At 61.8% G+C, this 17,131-nt stretch overlaps 1 protein-coding gene across 2 annotated transcripts in view; it reads left to right on the top strand.

The window, feature by feature from the left end:
- LOC144508437 (protein TMEPAI-like) overlaps positions 1-17,131 on the top strand; it is a 156,063-nt gene that overhangs the window by 89,986 nt on the left and 48,946 nt on the right. The gene's annotated exons all lie outside the window — the stretch shown is intronic.

The raw sequence follows: 17,131 nt of genomic DNA on the forward strand, positions 1-17,131 counted from the left end.
GTGTGTGTCTGTCTGCCCGTGTGTGTGTCTGTCTGTCTGCCCGTGTGTCTGTCTGCCCGTGTGTCTGTCTGCCCGTGTGTGTGTGTCTGTCTGCCCGTGTGTGTGTCTGTCTGTCTGCCCGTGTGTGTGTGTCTGTCTGCCCGTGTGTGTGTGTGTCTGTCTGCCCGTGTGTGTGTGTGTCTGTCTGCCCGTGTGTGTGTGTGTCTGTCTGCCCGTGTGTGTGTGTCTGTCTGCCCGTGTGTGTGTGTGTGTCTGTCTGCCCGTGTGTGTGTGTCTGTCTGCCCGTGTGTGTGTCTGTCTGCCCGTGTGCGTGTGTGTCTGTCTGCCCGTGTGCGTGTGTGTCTGTCTGCCCGTGTGCGTGTGTGTCTGTCTGCCCGTGTGCGTGTGTGTCTGTCTGCCCGTGTGCGTGTGTGTCTGTCTGCCCGTGTGCGTGTGTGTCTGTCTGCCCGTGTGCGTGTGTGTCTGTCTGCCCGTGTGCGTGTGTGTCTGTCTGCCCGTGTGCGTGTGTGTCTGTCTGCCCGTGTGTGTGTGTGTGTGTCTGTCTGCCCGTGTGTGTGTGTGTGTGTGTGTCTGTCTGCCCGTGTGTGTGTGTGTCTGTCTGCCCGTGTGTGTGTGTGTCTGTCTGCCCGTGTGTGTGTGTCTGTCTGCCCGTGTGTGTGTCTGTCTGCCCGTGTGTGTGTGTGTCTGTCTGCCCGTGTGTGTGTGTGTCTGTCTGCCCGTGTGTGTGTCTGTCTGCCCGTGTGTGTGTCTGTCTGCCCGTGTGTGTGTGTCTGTCTGCCCGTGTGTGTGTCTGTCTGCCCGTGTGTGTGTGTGTCTGTCTGCCCGTGTGTGTGTCTGTCTGCCCGTGTGTGTGTGTCTGTCTGCCCGTGTGTGTGTGTCTCTCTGCCCGTGTGTGTGTCTGTCTGCCCGTGTGTGTGTGTGTCTGTCTGCCCGTGTGTGTGTGTGTCTGTCTGCCCGTGTGTGTGTCTGTCTGCCCGTGTGTGTGTCTGTCTGCCCGTGTGTCTGTCTGCCCGTGTGTGTGTGTGTCTGTCTGCCCGTGTGTGTGTCTGTCTGCCCGTGTGTGTGTCTGTCTGCCCATGTGTGTGTGTCTGTCTGTGTGCCCGTGTGTGTGTGTCTGTCTGCCCGTGTGTGTGTGTCTGTCTGCCCGTGTGTGTGTGTGTCCGTCTGCCCGTGTGTGTGTGTCTGTCTGCCCGTGTGTGTGTCTGTCTGCGTGTGTGTGTGTGTGTGTGTCTGTCTGCCCGTGTGTGTGTGTCTGTCTGCCCGTGTGTGTGTCTGTCTGCCCGTGTGTGTGTGTGTGTGTCTGTCTGCCCGTGTGTGTGTGTGTCTGTCTGCCCGCCCGTGTGTGTGTGTCTGCCTACCCGTGTGTGTGTGTGTCTGTCTGCCCGTGTGTGTGTGTGTGTGTGTCTGTCTGCCCGTGTGTGTGTGTGTCTGTCTGCCCGTGTGTGTGTGTGTGTGTCTGTCTGCCCGTGTGTGTGTGTGTCTGCCTGCCCGTGTGTCTGCCTGCCCGTGTGTGTGTGTGTGTGTCTGCCCGTGTGTGTGTGTGTGTCTGCCCGTGTGTGTGTCTGTCTGCCCGTGTGTGTGTGTCTGTCTGTCTGCCCGTGTGTGTGTGTGTCTGTCTGCCCGTGTGTGTGTGTGTCTGTCTGCCCGTGTGTGTGTGTGTGTCTGTCTGCCCGTGTGTGTGTGTCTGTCTGTCTGCCCGTGTGTGTGTGTCTGTCTGTCTGCCCGTGTGTGTGTGTGTCTGTCTGCCCGTGTGTGTGTGTCTGTCTGCCCGTGTGCGTGTGTCTGTCTGCCCGTGTGCGTGTGTCTGTCTGCCCGTGTGCGTGTGTGTCTGTCTGCCCGTGTGCGTGTGTGTCTGTCTGCCCGTGTGCGTGTGTCTGTCTGCCCGTGTGCGTGTGTGTCTGTCTGCCCGTGTGCGTGTGTGTCTGCCTGCCCGTGTGCGTGTGTGTCTGCCTGCCCGTGTGCGTGTGTGTCTGTCTGCCCGTGTGCGTGTGTGTCTGTCTGCCCGTGTGCGTGTGTGTCTGTCTGCCCGTGTGCGTGTGTGTCTGTCTGCCCGTGTGCGTGTGTGTCTGTCTGCCCGTGTGCGTGTGTGTCTGTCTGCCCGTGTGCGTGTGTGTCTGTCTGCCCGTGTGTGTGTGTGTGTGTGTGTGTGTGTGTGTGTGTCTGTCTGCCCGTGTGTGTGTGTGTGTGTCTGTCTGCCCGTGTGTGTGTGTGTCTGTCTGCCCGTGTGTGTGTGTGTCTGTCTGCCCGTGTGTGTGTGTGTCTGTCTGCCCGTGTGTGTGTGTCTGTCTGCCCGTGTGTGTGTGTGTCTGTCTGCCCGTGTGTGTCTGTCTGCCCGTGTGTGTGTCTGTCTGCCCGTGTGCGTGTGTGTCTGTCTGCCCGTGTGCGTGTGTGTCTGTCTGCCCGTGTGCGTGTGTGTCTGTCTGCCCGTGTGCGTGTGTGTCTGTCTGCCCGTGTGTGTGTGTGTGTGTGTGTGTGTGTCTGTCTGCCCGTGTGTGTGTGTCTGTCTGCCCGTGTGTGTGTGTGTCTGTCTGCCCGTGTGTGTGTCTGTCTGCCCGTGTGTGTGTGTGTCTGTCTGCCCGTGTGTGTGTGTGTCTGTCTGCCCGTGTGTGTGTGTCTGTCTGCCCGTGTGTGTGTGTCTGTCTGCCCGTGTGTGTGTCTGTCTGCCCGTGTGTGTGTGTGTCTGTCTGCCCGTGTGTGTGTCTGTCTGCCCGTGTGTGTGTGTGTCTGTCTGCCCGTGTGTGTGTGTCTGTCTGCCCGTGTGTGTGTGTGTCTGTCTGCCCGTGTGTGTGTGTGTCTGTCTGCCCGTGTGTGTGTGTCTGTCTGCCCGTGTGTGTGTGTCTGTCTGCCCGTGTGTGTGTGTGTCTGTCTGCCCGTGTGTGTGTCTGTCTGCCCGTGTGTGTGTCTGTCTGTCTGCCCGTGTGTCTGTCTGCCCGTGTGTCTGTCTGCCCGTGTGTCTGTCTGCCCGTTTGTGTGTGTCTGTCTGCCCGTGTGTGTGTCTGTCTGTCTGCCCGTGTGTGTGTCTGTCTGTCTGCCCGTGTGTGTGTCTGTCTGCCCGTGTGTGTGTGTGTCTGTCTGCCCGTGTGTGTGTGTCTGTCTGCCCGTGTGTGTGTCTGTCTGCCCGTGTGTGTGTGTGTGTGTGTGTCTGTCTGCCCGTGTGTGTGTCTGTCTGCCCGTGTGTGTGTGTCTGTCTGCCCGTGTGCGTGTGTGTCTGTCTGCCCGTGTGCGTGTGTGTCTGTCTGCCCGTGTGCGTGTGTGTCTGTCTGCCCGTGTGCGTGTGTGTCTGTCTGCCCGTGTGCGTGTGTGTCTGTCTGCCCGTGTGCGTGTGTGTCTGTCTGCCCGTGTGCGTGTGTGTCTGTCTGCCCGTGTGCGTGTGTGTCTGTCTGCCCGTGTGCGTGTGTGTCTGTCTGCCCGTGTGCGTGTGTGTCTGTCTGCCCGTGTGTGTGTGTGTGTGTGTGTCTGTCTGCCCGTGTGTGTGTGTGTGTGTGTCTGTCTGCCCGTGTGTGTGTGTGTCTGTCTGCCCGTGTGTGTGTGTGTCTGTCTGCCCGTGTGTGTGTGTGTCTGTCTGCCCGTGTGTGTGTCTGTCTGCCCGTGTGTGTGTCTGTCTGCCCGTGTGTGTGTCTGTCTGCCCGTGTGTGTGTCTGTCTGCCCGTGTGTGTGTCTGTCTGCCCGTGTGTGTGTGTCTGTCTGCCCGTGTGTGTGTCTGTCTGCCCGTGTGTGTGTGTCTGTCTGCCCGTGTGTGTGTGTGTCTGTCTGCCCGTGTGTGTGTGTCTGTCTGCCCGTGTGTGTGTCTGTCTGCCCGTGTGTGTGTCTGTCTGCCCGTGTGTGTGTCTGTCTGCCCGTGTGTGTGTCTGTCTGCCCGTGTGTCTGTCTGCCCGTGTGTGTGTGTGTCTGTCTGCCCGTGTGTGTGTCTGTCTGCCCGTGTGTGTGTCTGTCTGCCCATGTGTGTGTGTCTGTCTGTGTGCCCGTGTGTGTGTGTCTGTCTGCCCGTGTGTGTGTGTCCGTCTGCCCGTGTGTGTGTGTCTGTCTGCCCGTGTGTGTGTCTGTCTGCGTGTGTGTGTGTGTGTGTCTGTCTGCCCGTGTGTGTGTGTCTGTCTGCCCGTGTGTGTGTGTCTGTCTGCCCGTGTGTGTGTGTGTCTGTCTGCCCGTGTGTGTGTGTGTGTCTGTCTGCCCGTGTGTGTGTGTCTGTCTGCCCGCCCGTGTGTGTGTGTCTGCCTACCCGTGTGTGTGTGTGTCTGTCTGCCCGTGTGTGTGTGTGTCTGTCTGCCCGTGTGTGTGTGTGTGTCTGTCTGCCCGTGTGTGTGTGTGTGTGTCTGTCTGCCCGTGTGTGTGTGTGTCTGCCTGCCCGTGTGTCTGCCTGCCCGTGTGTGTGTGTGTGTGTCTGCCTGCCCGTGTGTGTGTGTGTCTGTCTGCCTGCCCGTGTGTGTGTGTGTCTGTCTGCCTGCCCGTGTGTGTGTGTGCCTGCCTGCCCGTGTGTGTGTGTGTCTGTCTGTCTGCCCGTGTGTGTGTCTGTCTGCCCGTGTGTGTGTGTGTCTGTCTGCCCGTGTGTGTGTGTCTGTCTGCCCGTGTGTGTGTGTGTCTGTCTGCCCGTGTGTGTGTGTCTGTCTGCCCGTGTGTGTGTGTCTGTCTGCCCGTGTGTGTGTGTGTGTGTGTGTCTGTCTGCCCGTGTGTGTGTGTGTCTGTCTGCCCGTGTGTGTGTGTGTCTGTCTGCCCGTGTGTGTGTGTGTCTGTCTGCCCGTGTGTGTGTGTGTCTGTCTGCCCGCCCGTGTGTGTCTGTCTGCCTGCCCGTGTGTGTGTGTGTCTGTCTGCCCGTGTGTGTGTGTGTGTCTGTCTGCCCGTGTGTGTGTGTGTGTGTCTGTCTGCCCGTGTGTGTGTGTGTGTCTGCCTGCCCGTGTGTCTGCCTGCCCGTGTGTGTGTGTGTGTCTGCCTGCCCGTGTGTGTGTGTCTGTCTGCCTGCCCGTGTGTGTGTGTGTGTGTCTGCCTGCCCGTGTGTGTGTGCCTGCCTGCCCGTGTGTGTGTGTCTGTCTGTCTGCCCGTGTGTGTGTGTGTGTGTCTGTCTGCCCGTGTGTGTGTGTGTGTCTGTCTGCCCGTGTGTGTGTGTGTGTGTGTCTGTCTGCCCGTGTGTGTGTGTCTGTCTGCCCGTGTGTGTGTGTGTCTGTCTGCCCGTGTGTGTGTGTCTGTCTGCCCGTGTGTGTGTCTGTCTGCCCGTGTGTGTGTGTGTGTCTGTCTGCCCGTGTGTGTGTGTGTGTCTGTCTGCCCGTGTGTGTGTGTGTCTGTCTGCCCGTGTGTGTGTGTGTGTCTGTCTGCCCGTGTGTGTGTGTCTGTCTGCCCGTGTGTGTGTGTCTGTCTGCCCGTGTGTGTGTGTCTGTCTGCCCGTGTGTGTGTGTGTGTCTGTCTGCCCGTGTGTGTGTGTGTCTGCCCGTGTGTGTGTGTGTCTGTCTGCCCGTGTGTGTGTGTGTGTCTGTCTGCCCGTGTGTGTGTGTGTGTCTGTCTGCCCGTGTGTGTGTGTGTCTGTCTGCCCGTGTGTGTGTGTCTGTCTGCCCGTGTGTGTGTGTCTGTCTGCCCGTGTGTGTGTGTGTCTGTCTGCCCGTGTGCGTGTGTGTCTGTCTGCCCGTGTGTGTGTGTCTCTGCCCGTGTGCGTGTGTGTCTGTCTGCCCGTGTGCGTGTGTGTCTGTCTGCCCGTGTGCGTGTGTGTCTGTCTGCCCGTGTGCGTGTGTGTCTGTCTGCCCGTGTGTGTGTGTGTGTGTCTGTCTGCCCGTGTGTGTGTGTGTGTCTGTCTGCCCGTGTGTGTGTGTCTGTCTGCCCGTGTGTGTGTGTCTGTCTGCCCGTGTGTGTGTGTGTCTGTCTGCCCGTGTGTGTGTGTGTCTGTCTGCCCGTGTGTGTGTGTCTGTCTGCCCGTGTGTGTGTGTGTGTCTGTCTGCCCGTGTGTGTCTGTCTGCCCGTGTGTGTGTCTGTCTGCCCGTGTGTGTGTCTGTCTGCCCGTGTGTGTGTGTCTGTCTGCCCGTGTGTGTGTGTCTGTCTGCCCGTGTGTGTGTGTCTGTCTGCCCGTGTGTGTGTGTCTGTCTGCCCGTGTGTGTGTGTCTGTCTGCCCGTGTGTGTGTGTCTGTCTGCCCGTGTGTCTGTCTGCCCGTGTGTCTGTGTCTGTCTGCCCGTGTGTGTGTGTGTCTGTCTGCCCGTGTGTCTGTCTGCCCGTGTGTCTGTCTGCCCGTGTGTGTGTGTCTGTCTGCCCGTGTGTGTGTCTGTCTGTCTGCCCGTGTGTGTGTGTGTGTGTGTCTGTCTGCCCGTGTGTGTGTGTCTGTCTGCCCGTGTGTGTGTGTCTGTCTGCCCGTGTGCGTGTGTGTCTGTCTGCCCGTGTGCGTGTGTGTCTGTCTGCCCGTGTGCGTGTGTGTCTGTCTGCCCGTGTGCGTGTGTGTCTGTCTGCCCGAGTGCGTGTGTGTCTGTCTGCCCGTGTGCGTGTGTGTCTGTCTGCCCGTGTGTGTGTGTGTGTGTGTGTCTGTCTGCCCGTGTGTGTGTCTGTCTGCCCGTGTGTGTGTGTGTCTGTCTGCCCGTGTGTGTGTGTGTCTGTCTGCCCGTGTGTGTGTGTGTCTGTCTGCCCGTGTGTGTGTGTCTGTCTGCCCGTGTGTGTGTGTCTGTCTGCCCGTGTGTGTGTCTGTCTGCCCGTGTGTGTGTGTCTGTCTGCCCGTGTGTGTGTCTGTCTGCCCGTGTGTGTGTGTCTGTCTGCCCGTGTGTGTGTGTGTCTGTCTGCCCGTGTGTGTGTGTGTCTGTCTGCCCGTGTGTGTGTGTGTCTGTCTGCCCGTGTGTGTGTGTGTCTGTCTGCCCGTGTGTGTGTGTGTCTGTCTGCCCGTGTGTGTGTGTGTCTGTCTGCCCGTGTGTGTGTCTGTCTGCCCGTGTGTGTGTGTGTCTGTCTGCCCGTGTGTGTGTGTGTCTGTCTGCCCGTGTGTCTGTCTGCCCGTGTGTCTGTCTGCCCGTGTGTCTGTCTGCCCGTGTGTGTGTGTGTCTGTCTGCCCGTGTGTGTCTGTCTGCCCGTGTGTGTGTCTGTCTGCCCATGTGTGTGTGTCTGTCTGTGTGCCCATGTGTGTGTGTGTCTGTCTGCCCGTGTGTGTGTCTGTCTGCCCGTGTGTGTGTCTGTCTGCCCGTGTGTGTGTCTGTCTGCCCGTGTGTGTGTCTGTCTGCGTGTGTGTGTGTGTGTGTGTCTGTCTGCCCGTGTGTGTGTGTGTCTGTCTGCCCGTGTGTGTGTGTGTGTGTGTGTGTGTGTCTGTCTGCCCGTGTGTGTGTGTCTGTCTGCCCGTGTGTGTGTGTGTCTGTCTGCCCGTGTGTGTGTGTGTCTGTCTGCCCGTGTGTGTGTGTGTCTGTCTGCCTGCCCGTGTGTGTCTGTCTGCCTGCCCGTGTGTGTGTGTGTCTGTCTGCCCGTGTGTGTGTGTGTGTGTGTGTGTCTGTCTGCCCGTGTGTGTGTGTCTGTCTGCCCGTGTGTGTGTGTGTGTCTGTCTGCCCGTGTGTGTGTGTGTCTGCCTGCCCGTGTGTCTGCCTGCCCGTGTGTGTGTGTGCGTGTCTGCCTGCCCGTGTGTGTGTGTGTCTGTCTGCCTGCCCGTGTGTGTGTGTGTCTGTCTGCCTGCCCGTGTGTGTGTGCCTGCCTGCCCGTGTGTGTCTGTCTGTCTGCCCGTGTGTGTGTCTGTCTGCCCGTGTGTGTGTGTGTCTGTCTGCCCGTGTGTGTGTGTCTGTCTGCCCGTGTGTGTGTGTCTGTCTGCCCGTGTGTGTGTGTGTGTGTGTGTGTCTGTCTGCCCGTGTGTGTGTGTGTCTGTCTGCCCGTGTGTGTGTGTCTGTCTGCCCGTGTGTGTGTGTGTCTGTCTGCCCGTGTGTGTGTGTGTCTGTCTGCCCGTGTGTGTGTGTGTCTGTCTGCCCGTGTGTGTGTGTCTGTCTGCCCGTGTGTGTGTGTGTCTGTCTGCCCGTGTGTGTGTGTCTGTCTGCCTGCCCGTGTGTGTCTGTCTGCCTGCCCGTGTGTGTGTGTGTCTGTCTGCCCGTGTGTGTGTGTGTGTGTCTGTCTGCCCGTGTGTGTGTGTCTGCCTGCCCGTGTGTGTGTGTGTCTGTCTGCCTGCCCGTGTGTGTGTGCCTGCCTGCCCGTGTGTGTGTGTGTCTGTCTGTCTGCCCGTGTGTGTGTGTGTGTCTGTCTGCCCGTGTGTGTGTGTGTGTGTCTGTCTGCCCGTGTGTGTGTGTGTGTCTGTCTGCCCGTGTGTCTGTCTGCCCGTGTGTGTGTGTCTGTCTGCCCGTGTGTGTGTCTGTCTGCCCGTGTGTGTGTGTCTGTCTGCCCGTGTGTGTGTGTGTGTGTCTGTCTGCCCGTGTGTGTGTGTGTGTCTGTCTGCCCGTGTGTGTGTGTGTCTGTCTGCCCGTGTGTGTGTCTGTCTGCCCGTGTGTGTGTGTCTGTCTGCCCGTGTGTGTGTGTCTGTCTGCCCGTGTGTGTGTGTCTGTCTGCCCGTGTGTGTGTGTGTCTGTCTGCCCGTGTGTGTGTGTCTGTCTGCCCGTGTGTGTGTGTCTGTCTGCCCGTGTGTGTGTGTGTCTGTCTGCCCGTGTGTGTGTGTGTCTGTCTGCCCGTGTGTGTGTGTCTGTCTGCCCGTGTGTGTGTGTGTGTCTGTCTGCCCGTGTGTGTGTGTGTGTCTGTCTGCCCGTGTGTGTGTGTGTCTGTCTGCCCGTGTGTGTGTGTGTGTGTCTCTGCCCGTGTGTGTGTCTCTGCCCGTGTGTGTGTGTGTCTGTCTGCCCGTGTGTGTGTCTGTCTGCCCGTGTGTGTGTGTGTGTGTCTGTCTGCCCGTGTTTGTCTGTCTGCCCGTGTGTGTGTCTGTCTGCCCGTGTGTGTGTGTGTCTGTCTGCCCGTGTGTGTGTGTGTGTCTGTCTGCCCGTGTGTGTGTGTGTCTGTCTGCCCGTGTGTGTGTGTGTGTGTGTGTCTGCCCGTGTGTGTGTGTGTGTCTGTCTGCCCGTGTGTGTGTGTGTGTCTGTCTGCCCGTGTGTGTGTGTCTGTCTGCCCGTGTGTGTGTCTGTCTGCCCGTGTGTGTGTGTCTGTCTGCCCGTGTGTGTGTGTGTCTGTCTGCCCGTGTGTGTGTGTGTCTGTCTGCCCGTGTGTGTGTGTGTGTCTCTGCCCGTGTGTGTGTGTGTGTCTCTGCCCGTGTGTGTGTGTGTCTCTGCCCGTGTGTGTGTGTGTCTCTGCCCGTGTGTGTGTCTCTGCCCGTGTGTGTGTGTCTGTCTGCCCGTGTGTGTGTCTGTCTGCCCGTGTGTGTGTCTGTCTGCCCGTGTGTGTGTGTGTGCCCGTGTGTGTGTGCCCGTGTGTGTGCCCGTGTGTGTGTGCCCGTGTGTGTGTGCCCGTGTGTGTGTGCCCGTGTGTGTGTGCCCGTGTGTGTGTGCCCGTGTGTGTGTGTGCCCGTGTGTGTGTGTGCCCGTGTGTGTGTGTGTGCGTGTGTGTGTGCCCGTGTGTGTGTGTCCGTGTGTGTGTGTCCGTGTGTGTGTGTGTGTGCCCGTGTGTGTGTGTGTGTGCCCGTGTGTGTGTGTGTGCCCGTGTGTGTGTGTGTGCCCGCGTGTGTGTGTGTGTGTGTGCCCGTGTGTGTGTGTGCCCGTGTGTGTGTGTGCCCGTGTGTGTGTGTGCCCGTGTGTGTGTGTGCCCGCCCGTGTGTGTGTGCGTGTCTGCCCGTGTGTGTGTGCGTGTCTGCCCGTGTGCGTGTCTGCCCGTGTGTGTGTCTGCCCGTGTGTGTGTGTGTCTGCCCGCCCCTGTGTGTGTGTGTGTGTGTGTCTGCCCGCCCCTGTGTGTGTGTGTGTGTGTGTCTGCCCGCCCCTGTGTGTGTGTGTGTGTGTGTCTGCCCGCCCCTGTGTGTGTGTGTGTGTGTGTCTGCCCGCCCCTGTGTGTGTGTGTGTCTGCCCGCCCCTGTGTGTGTGTGTGTGTCTGCCCGCCCCTGTGTGTGTGTGTGTCTGCCCGCCCCTGTGTGTGTGTGTGTCTGCCCGCCCCTGTGTGTGTGTGTGTGTGTGTGTGCCCGCCCCTGTGTGTGTGCCCGCCCCTGTGTGTGTGTGCCCGCCCCTGTGTGTGTGTGCCCGCCCCTGTGTGTGTGTGCCCGCCCCTGTGCGCGTGTGCCCGCCCGTGTCTGAGGGCCCGTGTGTGTGTCTGTAGAACATAGAACATTACAGCGCAGTACAGTCCCTTCGGCCCTCGATGTTGCGGCGACCAGTGGTACCAATGTGTGGCCCCTCGAATCTACACTATTCCAATATCATCCATATGTTTATCCAATAACCACTTGAACGCTCTCAACGTTGACGAGTCCACTACTGCTGCAGGCAGGGCATTCCACGCCCTCACTACTCTGAGTAAAGAACCTACCTCTCACATCTGTCCTATATATCTCGCCCCTCAATTTAAAGCTATGTCCCCTCATGCTAGCCATCACCATCTGAGGAAAAAGGCTCTCACTATCCACCCTATCTAATCCTCTGATCATCTTGTATGCCTCTATTAAGTCACCTCCTAACCACCTTCTCTCTAACGAAAACAACCTCAAGCCCCTCAGCCTTTCCTCATAGGATTTTCCCACCATACCAGGCAACATCCTGGTAAATCTCCTCTGCACCCTTTCCAACACTTCCACATCTTTCCTATAATACGGCGACCAGAACTGTACGCAATACTCCAAATGCGGCCGCACCAGAGTTTTGTACAGTTGCGGCATGACCTCCTGGCTCCGAAACTCAATCCCTCTACCAATAAAAGCTAACACACCGTACGCCTTCTTAACAACCCTATCAACCTGGGTGCCAACTTTTAGGGATCTATGCACATGGACACCCAGATCCCTCTGTTCATCCACACTACCAAGTATCTTACCATTAGCCCAGTACTTTGTATTCCTGTTACTCCTTCCAAAGTGAATCACTTAACACTTTTCCGCATTAAACTCCATTTGCCACCTCTCAGCCCAGCTCTGCAGCTTATCTGTGTGTGTCTGTGTGCCCGCGTGTGTCTGTGTGCCCGCGTGTGTCTGTGTGCCCGCGTGTGTCTGTGTGCCCGCGTGTGTCTGTGTGCCCGCGTGTGTCTGTGTGCCCGCGTGTGTCTGTGTGCCCGCGTGTGTCTGTGTGCCCGCGTGTGTCTGTGTGCCCGCGTGTGTCTGTGTGCCCGCGTGTGTCTGTGTGCCCGCGTGTGTCTGTGTGCCCGCGTGTGTCTGTGTGCCCGCGTGTGTCTGTGTGCCCGCGTGTGTGCGTGTGCCCGCGTGTGTGCGTGTGCCCGCGTGTGTGCGTGTGCCCGCGTGTGTGCGTGTGCCCGCGTGTGTGCGTGTGCCCGCGTGTGTGCGTGTGCCCGCGTGTGTGCGTGTGCCCGCGTGTGTGCGTGTGCCCGCGTGTGTGCGTGTGCCCGCGTGTGTGCGTGTGCCCGCGTGTGTGCGTGTGCCCGCGTGTGTGCGTGTGCCCGCGTGTGTGCGTGTGCCCGCGTGTGTGCGTGTGCCCGCGTGTGTGCGTGTGCCCGCGTGTGTGCGTGTGCCCGCGTGTGTGCGTGTGCCCGCGTGTGTGCGTGTGCCCGCGTGTGTGCGTGTGCCCGCGTGTGTGCGTGTGCCCGCGTGTGTGCGTGTGCCCGCGTGTGTGCGTGTGCCCGCGTGTGTGCGTGTGCCCGCGTGTGTGCGTGTGCCCGCGTGTGTGCGTGTGCCCGCGTGTGTGCGTGTGCCCGCGTGTGTGCGTGTGCCCGCGTGTGTGCGTGTGCCCGCGTGTGTGCGTGTGCCCGCGTGTGTGCGTGTGCCCGCGTGTGTGCGTGTGCCCGCGTGTGTGCGTGTGCCCGCGTGTGTGCGTGTGCCCGCGTGTGTGCGTGTGCCCGCGTGTGTGCGTGTGCCCGCGTGTGTGCGTGTGCCCGCGTGTGTGCGTGTGCCCGCGTGTGTGCGTGTGCCCGCGTGTGTGCGTGTGCCCGCGTGTGTGCGTGTGCCCGCGTGTGTGCGTGTGCCCGCGTGTGTGCGTGTGCCCGCGTGTGTGCGTGTGCCCGCGTGTGTGCGTGTGCCCGCGTGTGTGCGTGTGCCCGCGTGTGTGCGTGTGCCCGCGTGTGTGCGTGTGCCCGCGTGTGTGCGTGTGCCCGCGTGTGTGCGTGTGCCCGCGTGTGTGCGTGTGCCCGCGTGTGTGCGTGTGCCCGCGTGTGTGCGTGTGCCCGCGTGTGTGCGTGTGCCCGCGTGTGTGCGTGTGCCCGCGTGTGTGCGTGTGCCCGCGTGTGTGCGTGTGCCCGCGTGTGTGCGTGTGCCCGCGTGTGTGCGTGTGCCCGCGTGTGTGCGTGTGCCCGCGTGTGTGCGTGTGCCCGCGTGTGTGCGTGTGCCCGCGTGTGTGCGTGTGCCCGCGTGTGTGCGTGTGCCCGCGTGTGTGCGTGTGCCCGCGTGTGTGCGTGTGCCCGCGTGTGTGCGTGTGCCCGCGTGTGTGCGTGTGCCCGCGTGTGTGCGTGTGCCCGCGTGTGTGCGTGTGCCCGCGTGTGTGCGTGTGCCCGCGTGTGTGCGTGTGCCCGCGTGTGTGCGTGTGCCCGCGTGTGTGCGTGTGCCCGCGTGTGTGCGTGTGCCCGCGTGTGTGCGTGTGCCCGCGTGTGTGCGTGTGCCCGCGTGTGTGCGTGTGCCCGCGTGTGTGCGTGTGCCCGCGTGTGTGCGTGTGCCCGCGTGTGTGCGTGTGCCCGCGTGTGTGCGTGTGCCCGCGTGTGTGCGTGTGCCCGCGTGTGTGCGTGTGCCCGCGTGTGTGCGTGTGCCCGCGTGTGTGCGTGTGCCCGCGTGTGTGCGTGTGCCCGCGTGTGTGCGTGTGCCCGCGTGTGTGCGTGTGCCCGCGTGTGTGCGTGTGCCCGCGTGTGTGCGTGTGCCCGCGTGTGTGCGTGTGCCCGCGTGTGTGCGTGTGCCCGCGTGTGTGCGTGTGCCCGCGTGTGTGCGTGTGCCCGCGTGTGTGCGTGTGCCCGCGTGTGTGCGTGTGCCCGCGTGTGTGCGTGTGCCCGCGTGTGTGCGTGTGCCCGCGTGTGTGCGTGTGCCCGCGTGTGTGCGTGTGCCCGCGTGTGTGCGTGTGCCCGCGTGTGTGCGTGTGCCCGCGTGTGTGCGTGTGCCCGCGTGTGTGCGTGTGCCCGCGTGTGTGCGTGTGCCCGCGTGTGTGCGTGTGCCCGCGTGTGTGCGTGTGCCCGCGTGTGTGCGTGTGCCCGCGTGTGTGCGTGTGCCCGCGTGTGTGCGTGTGCCCGCGTGTGTGCGTGTGCCCGCGTGTGTGCGTGTGCCCGCGTGTGTGCGTGTGCCCGCGTGTGTGCGTGTGCCCGCGTGTGTGCGTGTGCCCGCGTGTGTGCGTGTGCCCGCGTGTGTGCGTGTGCCCGCGTGTGTGCGTGTGCCCGCGTGTGTGCGTGTGCCCGCGTGTGTGCGTGTGCCCGCGTGTGTGCGTGTGCCCGCGTGTGTGCGTGTGCCCGCGTGTGTGCGTGTGCCCGCGTGTGTGCGTGTGCCCGCGTGTGTGCGTGTGCCCGCGTGTGTGCGTGTGCCCGCGTGTGTGCGTGTGCCCGCGTGTGTGCGTGTGCCCGCGTGTGTGCGTGTGCCCGCGTGTGTGCGTGTGCCCGCGTGTGTGCGTGTGCCCGCGTGTGTGCGTGTGCCCGCGTGTGTGCGTGTGCCCGCGTGTGTGCGTGTGCCCGCGTGTGTGCGTGTGCCCGCGTGTGTGCGTGTGCCCGCGTGTGTGCGTGTGCCCGCGTGTGTGCGTGTGCCCGCGTGTGTGCGTGTGCCCGCGTGTGTGCGTGTGCCCGCGTGTGTGCGTGTGCCCGCGTGTGCCCGCGTGTGCCCGCGTGTCTGCACGCGTGTGTCTGCACGCCCGTGTGTGTGTGTGTGCGCGTGTGTCTGCACGCCCGTGTGCGTGTGTGTGCGCGTGTGTCTGCACGCCCGTGTGTGCGCGTGTGTCTGCACGCCCGTGTGTGCGCGTGTGTCTGCACGCCCGTGTGTGCGCGTGTGTCTGCACGCCCGTGTGTGTGTGTGTCTGCACGCCCGTGTGTGTGTGTGTCTGCACGCCCGTGTGTGTGTGTGTCTGCACGCCCGTGTGTGTGTGTGTGTGTCTGCACGCCCGTGTGTGTGTGTCTGCACGCCCGTGTGTGTGTGTCTGCACGCCCGTGTGTGTGTGTCTGCACGCCCGTGTGTGTGTGTCTGCACGCCCGTGTGTGTGTGTCTGCACGCCCGTGTGTGTGTGTGTGTGTCTGCACGCCCGTGTGTGTGTGTGTGTGTGTGTGTGTGTGTGTCTGCACGCCCGTGTGTGTGTGTGTCTGCACGCCCGTGTGTGTGTGTGTGTGTGTCTGCACGCCCGTGTGTGTGCGTGTGTCTGCACGCCCGTGTGTGTGCGTGTGTCTGCACGCCCGTGTGTGTGCGTGTGTCTGCACGCCCGTGTGTGTGCGTGTGTCTGCACGCCCGTGTGTGTGTGTCTGCACGCCCGTGTGTGTGTCTGCACGCCCGTGTGTGTGTCTGCACGCCCGTGTGTGTGTGTGTGTGTCTGCACGCCCATGTGTGTGTGTGTCTGCACGCCCGTGTGTGTGTGTGTGTCTGCACGCCCGTGTGTGTGTGTGTGTGTCTGCACGCCCGTGTGTGTGTGTGTGTCTGCACGCCCGTGTGTGTGTGTGTCTGCCGCCCGTGTGTGTGTGTGTGTCTGCACGCCCGTGTGTGTGTGTGTGTGTCTGCACGCCCGTGTGTGTGTGTGTGTGTCTGCGCGCCCGTGTGTGTGTGTGTCTGCACGCCCGTGTGTGTGTGTGTCTGCACGCCCGTGTGTGTGTGTGTGTCTGCACGCCCGTGTGTGTGTGTGTGTCTGCACGCCCGTGTGTGTGTGTCTGCGCGCCCGTGTGTGTGTGTCTGCGCGCCCGTGTGTGTGTGTGTGTGTCTGCACGCCCGTGTGTGTGTGTGTGTCTGCACGCCCGTGTGTGTGTGTGTCTGCACGCCCGTGTGTGTCTGCACGCCCGTGTGTGTGTGTCTGCACGCCCGTGTGTGTGTGTGTCTGCACGCCCGTGTGTGTGTGTGTCTGCACGCCCGTGTGTGTGTGTGTGTCTGCGCGCCCGTGTGTGTGTGTGTGTCTGCACGCCCGTGTGTGTGTCTGCACGCCCGTGTGTGTGTGTGTCTGCACGCCCGTGTGTGTGTGTGTGTCTGCGCGCCCGTGTGTGTGTGTCTGCACGCCCGTGTGTGTGTGTGTGTGTCTGCGCGCCCGTGTGTGTGTGTCTGCACGCCCATGTGTGTGTGTGTCTGCACGCCCGTGTGTGTGTGTGTGTCTGCAAGCCCGTGTGTGTGTCTGCACGCCCGTGTGTGTGTGTGTCTGCACGCCCGTGTGTGTGTGTGTGTCTGCACGCCCGTGTGTGTGTGTGTGTCTGCACGCCCGTGTGTGTGTGTGTGTCTGCACGCCCGTGTGTGTGTGTGTGTCTGCGCGCCCGTGTGTGTGTGTCTGCACGCCCGTGTGTGTGTGTGTCTGCACGCCCGTGTGTGTGTGTGTGTGTGTCTGCACGCCCGTATGTGTGTGTGTGTGTGTGTCTGCACGCCCGTGTGTGTGTGTGTCTGCACGCCCGTGTGTGTGTCTGCACGCCCGTGTGTGTGTCTGCACGCCCGTGTGTGTGTGTGTGTCTGCACGCCCGTGTGTGTGTGTGTGTCTGCACGCCCGTGTGTGTGTGTGTCTGCACGCCCGTGTGTGTGTGTGTGTCTGCACGCCCGTGTGTGTGTGTCTGCACGCCCGTGTGTGTGTGTGTGTCTGCGCGCCCGTGTGTGTGTGTGTGTGTCTGCGCGCCCGTGTGTGTGTGTGTGTCTGCGCGCCCGTGTGTGTGTGTGTCTGCACGCCCGTGTGTGTGTGTGTCTGCACGCCCGTGTGTGTGTGTGTGTCTGCACGCCCGTGTGTGTGTGTCTGCACGCCCGTGTGTGTGTGTGTGTCTGCGCGCCCGTGTGTGTGTCTGCACGCCCGTGTGTGCGTGTGTCTGCACGCCCGTGTGTGTGTGTCTGCACGCCCGTGTGTGTGTGTCTGCACGCCCGTGTGTGTGTGTGTGTCTGCACGCCCGTGTGTGTGTGTGTGTCTGCACGCCCGTGTGTGTGTGTGTGTCTGCACGCCCGTGTGTGTGTGTGTCTGCACGCCCGTGTGTGTGTGTGTCTGCACGCCCGTGTATGTGTGTGTCTGCACGCCCGTGTGTGTGTCTGCACGCCCGTGTGTGTGTGTGTGTCTGCACGCCCGTGTGTGTGTGTGTGTGCCTGCACGCCCGTGTGTGTGTGTGCCTGCACGCCCGTGTGTGTGTGTGTCTGCACGCCCGTGTGTGTGTGTGTCTGCACGCCCGTGTGTGTCTGCACGCCCGTGTGTGTGTGTGTGTCTGCACGCCCGTGTGTGTGTGTGTGTGTCTGCACGCCCGTGTGTGTGTGTGTGTCTGCACGCCCGTGTGTGTGTGTGTCTGCACGCCCGTGTATGTGTGTGTCTGCACGCCCGTGTGTGTGTCTGCACGCCCGTGTGTGTGTGTGTGTCTGCACGCCCGTGTGTGTGTGTGTGTGTGTCTGCACGCCCGTGTGTGTGTGTGTCTGCACGCCCGTGTGTGTGTGTGTCTGCACGCCCGTGTGTGTGTGTGTCTGCACGCCCGTGTGTGTGTGTGTCTGCACGCCCGTGTGTGTGTGTGTCTGCACGCCCGTGTGTGTGTGTGTCTGCACGCCCGTGTGTGTGTGTGTCTGCACGCCCGTGTGTGTGTGTGTCTGCACGCCCGTGTGTGTGTGTCTGCACGCCCGTGTGTGTGTGTCTGCACGCCCGTGTGTGTGTGTCTGCACGCCCGTGTGTGTGTGTCTGCACGCCCGTGTGTGTGTGTGTCTGCACGCCCGTGTGTGTGTGTCTGCACGCCCGTGTGTGTGTGTGTGTGTCTGCACGCCCGTGTGTGTGTCTGCACGCCCGTGTGTGTGTCTGCACGCCCGTGTGTGTGTGTGTCTGCACGCCCGTGTGTGTGTGTGTGTCTGCACGCCCGTGTGTGTGTGTCTGCACGCCCGTGTGTGTGTGTCTGCATGCCCGTGTGTGTGTGTGTCTGCACGCCCGTGTGTGTGTGTCTGCACGCCCGTGTGTGTGTGTCTGCACGCCCGTGTGTGTGTGTCTGCACGCCCGTGTGTGTGTGTCTGCACGCCCGTGTGTGTGTGTCTGCACGCCCGTGTGTGTGTGTGTCTGCACG

The sequence above is a fragment of the Mustelus asterias genome, chromosome 20 (genome assembly GCF_964213995.1).
Source record: "Mustelus asterias chromosome 20, sMusAst1.hap1.1, whole genome shotgun sequence".
In the NCBI taxonomy this organism is placed as follows: domain Eukaryota; kingdom Metazoa; phylum Chordata; class Chondrichthyes; order Carcharhiniformes; family Triakidae; genus Mustelus; species Mustelus asterias.